Source organism: Elephantulus edwardii, unplaced genomic scaffold, assembly GCF_000299155.1.
Source record: "Elephantulus edwardii isolate Elephantulus edwardi_28Jun2011 unplaced genomic scaffold, EleEdw1.0 scaffold00152, whole genome shotgun sequence".
NCBI lineage: Eukaryota > Metazoa > Chordata > Mammalia > Macroscelidea > Macroscelididae > Elephantulus > Elephantulus edwardii.
The window spans coordinates 4,484,874-4,490,456 of record NW_006399902.1 but is presented as its reverse complement, the minus strand read 5'-3'; positions in this window follow the sequence as shown (position 1 = coordinate 4,490,456).

The window sequence follows — 5,583 nt, the reverse complement described above, 5'->3', positions numbered from 1 at the left end:
TTCCTGAGATGGTTCTGAAATTCAGGTGGGATAGACTCAAAGTCCTATTTTGGTTGCCTTGGATTTGGTTTAATTAATACAAGAAACAAAAAGAGACCTGGAGAAATGGAACAATATCCCTTGCTCATGGGTAGGAAGACTCAATATTGTGAAAATGAGAATACTACCAAAGGAAAATTACATGTTCAATGCAATCTCAATACAAATAACAATTCCATTCTTAAATGAGACGGAAAAGGCAATATTCAATTTCATTTGGAATGGAAAGAGGGCAAGAATAAGCAAAGCACTCCTTAAAAAAAGAAGAAACAAGGTAGGAAGCTTCTCACTCCCTGATTTCAAATCCTATTATCCTGCTGTGGTGGCCAAGCATGGTATTGGTACAATGATAGACACAGAGATCAATGGAATAGAATTGAGACTCCAGAAATCAGCCCATCTACCTATGGCCAACTGATTTTTGAGAAGGAGATTATATCAGGTAAGTGGGGAAATGACAGCCTTTTTAACAAATGGTGCTGGCAAAATTGGAAAACTATCCATAGAAAACTCAAGCAAGATCCACACCTCACTCCATACAAAAAACCAATTCAAAGTGGATCATGGACCTGTGACTAAAACCAAGGACTATAAACTTCACTAAAGGAAAGCTTGGAAGAACTGTAGAAGTCCTAATCTGCAACATAAACAGTCTTCTAAACATCCTGAAAAATCTGCAACCAGGAGAGAATAAAACAGATGAATGGGGCCTCCTAAGAATCAAATCCCTATGCACATCCAAAAACTTCTCCAAAAGGGTAAAAAGGGAAGCCACAGACTTGGGGGGGGGGAAATATTTGGTAATGACATGTCAGATAAGGGACATATATCTAGAATTTATAAAATACTTGAGCATCACAACAAGATAAAGTTAAATAACCTAATTGAAAAATGGGCACAAGATATGAACAGACACTTCACCAAAGAAGATATTCGGATGGCCAACAAACACAAGAAGAAATGTTCAAAATCCCTAGCTCTAAGAGAGATGCAAATAAAAACAACAATGAGATATCCTTTCACCCCAGTAAGAATAGCAAAATTTAACAGAACAGCAAACATAAAATACTGGTGAAGTTGTGGAGAAACTGGAACCCTTATTTACTGTTGGTGGGAGTATAAAATGGTGTAACCATTATGGAAGGCTGTATGGTCCTTTCGCAAAAAGTTGCAAATAGAAATACCATTTGACCCAGCAATTCCACTACTGGGAATATACCCTAAAGAAACTGTAACTGCCACCTAAGCAGATATATGCACACACATGTTTATTGAGGCTTTGTTCACAACAGCAAAGAGTTGGAAACAACCCATGTTCTCATCAACCAACAAATGGATAGAGAAGCTCTGGTATATTCACACAATGGAATATTATACTGCATTGAAAAACAAGGAACTCATGAAATATTATACAAAATTGATGACCCTGGAGGACATTATGTTGAATGAAATATCTCAGTCATTAAAGGACAAATATTGCACAGTACCATTGTTGTAAAGCGGGACTGACATCGGGGTTGAGGAGAGACTGAGAAAAAGGGCATGAATAATGTATACTGCATTGAAATAGATGAGGGAGAAAACTGTTTAAAAGGGATATATGATTAGATATTATTGTCATGACAGGAGTCCGGAATGAAGGCTGCATAATGGAGTGGACTTTTGGGGAGGGATTGTATAACAATGAAATAATTTTTCTTTTACTTTTCAAAGATAAGAGCGAATTGGGGGGGAGGGGTGGGCAAGGAGAAATGTACAACAACGAATGGAAATCCAAAGTCTCTGTAAACTTTCATTAAAATTAATAAAGAAACCAGAGTGGACTAGGGGAGGGGAGAAGGGAGTAAACTGTGCAACAATGAATGAATGAAAATCCAACTTTTCTGTAAACTTTCACTAAAATCACAATTTTTTTTAAAAAGCGGATTGATTAAATTATAATAAACTTTTTTAAAAACTAAGGTGCCAAGTTAATTTGTTGGGAGAGAGAAAAGCTCTATTAATGCCTTGGAACCACTGGATATTTATGTGTGAAAAAAATTATCCCCAAGCACCATCTTTTTCAATAAACAAAAATTATTTTGAGGTGATGGTTAATCATAGGGTTTCACAATTTGATGGGTAGAGGGAGAGGTAGATAAAGGAAATAGGAAAGATACAGTGTGAAAAGCAATGTATATGAACTTTGTATGTAAATCTATATAAAATAAAATTTTTACTTAAAAAGTTCTTTTGAAATGAATGATAAGCCTAAATGGAAAAATTAGAGCCATAAAAATTCTAGAAGAAAACATAAGAGAGTATCTGTACAACCTTGAGGCTGACAGAAAGTTTCCTAGGACTCAAAAAAACACTAACACTGCTATGAACATCAGTGTACAAATCTCCCTTTGTGTGTCAGTTCTAATTTCCTCGTGGTATATTTCTAGCAGTGGAATATCTGAATCATAGTGAATTTCTATGTTCAGCTTTTTGAGGAAATGCCAAGCTACCTTCCAGAGTGGTTGTATTATTTTACAATTCCACCAACAGTGTATGAGAGTGCCAATCTTCCACATCCTCTCCAACACTTATTACTTGCTGTCCTGTCAAATTTTGTCACAAATACTGAGTTGAGATGGTATCTCATTGTGGTTTTGATTTGCATCTCTCTTATTGCCAGTGATTTTGAACATTTTTAATGTGTCTGTTGGCCATCTAAATGACTTCCTCTGAAAACTCTATGTCTTTTGCCCATTTTGTAATTGGATTATTGGTCTTTTTCTTTCTTTCTTTCTTTTTTATTTATTTTTTTTTTTTGTGGAAGCCCTGTAGAAATCTGTAAACTTTGGTTACGAGAACTCTGTCTGAGATGATGTTGCCTCCCACCCCCAAAAAGCACTCAGTCTAAAAGAAAAAAATTCCAAGATTGGGCTTTATACAAATAACAAGTTGGTGCTGTCAGGAGACACCTGAGATAATGAATAGTCTTAGGGGGAAAATTCACAGTACCAGAAATGTGTGTGGGATTTGAGCTGGAGTGCATTTGAAGTTTTATCTTTTCTCCATACCTATATTCTGAGCAAATTATTCGAGAAACTGGATTCTGTGAAGAAGAATGCGACATCGGGATTGGAGGAAGACCCATAAACAACCTGCATTATGCAGATGACACAACCTTACTTCTGAAAGTGAGGAAGACTTGAAGCACTTACTGCAGAAAATAAAAGATTATAGCCCATGACTGGACAAACAGGCAACAGACTGATAGAGAAAAGATTGAAACTGTCAATGACTTCATCCTCCTTGGATCCACAATCAATACACTTGGTAATACAATCAATACAGTGGTCAGGAGATCAGGAGATGTATTGCACTGGAGGGTCTGTGGTCAGCAATCTTTCCTAATTAATGAGGAGCAGTGATGTCGGTTTGAGGACTAAGATGTGCCTGATTTAGGCCATGGTCTTTTCAATTACTTGTTATGCATCTGAGAGCTGAACAATGAATAAGGATGACAGAAGAATTGATGCCTTTGGATTGTGGTGTTGGAGAAGAGTGCTGAAGATCCCAGGGACTGTCAAAAGAACAAACAACTACGTCTTGGTGAAGGTGCAGCCAGAGTGCTCCTTGGAGGCAAAGATGATAAAGCTTTGTCTCACATACTTTTGCATGTTGCTAGGAAAGGATATTCCTTGGAGAAGGATATCATGCTTGGAAAAATGGACAGATGACAAAAGAGAGGAAGACCCTCAGCAAGATGGATTGACACAGTGACTGCAGCAATTGGCTCAAGTATGTCAGAGATTATGAAGATGACACAGATAGAACATGGTTCAGATCTGCTTTTCATAGGGTCACTATGAGTTGTACTCAACTCAATGGTACCTAAGAACAATAACATTAATGCTTAACAAAGGCATTGTATTCAGAATATGTAAAGAACTACTGAAATGTTTAAAAAGGCAAATAGTCTCATTAAAAATGGCAGAAAGACTTGTGGCAGATCAAGTTGTTGGTTACCTCAATCAATAGACCACGTCTCCTGATGCTCATGTCCTTGTGTCTTCTCCCATTGACTTTGGACTTGGAATATCTGACTTATCTTGGTCTGTGGGCAATTAGCTAGCAGGATGTAAGCTGATAGATTCTTGAACAATGGACTTGACTCTTTCTCAGAACCCCAAGTCTCCATGTAAAATGGTCTAATTGTATGAGAGACCATGTGGACAAAGCACCTGGTTGGCGGTTCCATCCATCCGAGCAGAGGCACCAGACCTGTCTGTTAAGCCATTTTTCATTTCCAGTCTCAGTAGAGTCTTCAGATTAACTCTACAGCCAACATTATGTGGATTAAACGAACAGCCTAGATAAGCAAAACAGTGAACAATGATAGTTTTGTCTTAAGTCACTAATCTTTTTTCACTCACTATCCAACACGACCCTATGGGTGTTTTGAATTTTTTAAGAAACATTTGTATTTTTCATTGTGTTGTATACAATCATTCACATGGATTACATTTTATATATTAATTCCTATTGATCTATGCCTATTATCATCCTGATGCTTCAAGTAAGTCTCTATTGAATCTTTCCGGTCTTTCACACCTCCTACCCTCATCAGGCCCCTAACCTCTGCCACCCTAGTTATTTTCTTGCTCAATTAACCTCCTATTTTCACAATAGTGGTCTTATGCAGTATTTGTCCTTATGTGACTGAGTTATTTCACTCAGCGTAATGCTCTCTAGACCCTCCCATGTTACACAGTGTTTTATGAAATAGTTGTTCCTTAGTGCTGCATAGTATTCTATTGTACTATCATTTCTCAATCCATTCGCTTGTTAATAGGTACTTGGTCTGTTACCATTTTCTTGCTATTGTGAATAAAGCTGCTATAAACATAGGTGTATATATCTCCATTTGTGTCTCAGTTCTGATTTTCTTGGGATATATTCCTAACAGTGGAATAACTGGATCATATGGGATTTTTATGTTCAGCTTTTTGAGGAAACACCAAACTGCCTTCCAAGGTGCTTGTACCATTATATAGTCCTATCAGCAGTGCATGAGAGTTCCAGTCTCCCCGCATCCTCACCAATATTTCTTGTTTGCTAAGTTGTTAAATTTTGCTACTGATGCTGGATTGAGCTGATTATCTTACTGCTGTTTTGACTTGTATCTCTCTGATTGCTAAGTGATTTTGACCATTTCTTATGTATTGGCTAATCCTCCGAATGTCCATTTGTGAAGAGTCTCTTCATGACTTCTGCCTATTCTGTGGTTAGGTTGACAGTTTTTTCCTGTGGAGGACATGTATTCTGTGAACTTTAGTAATGAGATTGTTTCTGAGTCTGAGTGTCTGAGATGCCATTGCTGAATGTTTTCTCCTTGTTCATGCGCCTTCCTTTTACACTACTGGAGAAAGTTTTTGATGCACACAGGGATTTGATTTTAAGAATATCCTACTCACTGATTTTTATCCTTCCCCTTTATTTGCGAGCCTATTTATGATGTACTCATGATGTAGGCTAGGGTTTCTAAATTTGTTCCCATTTTGTTTCTTA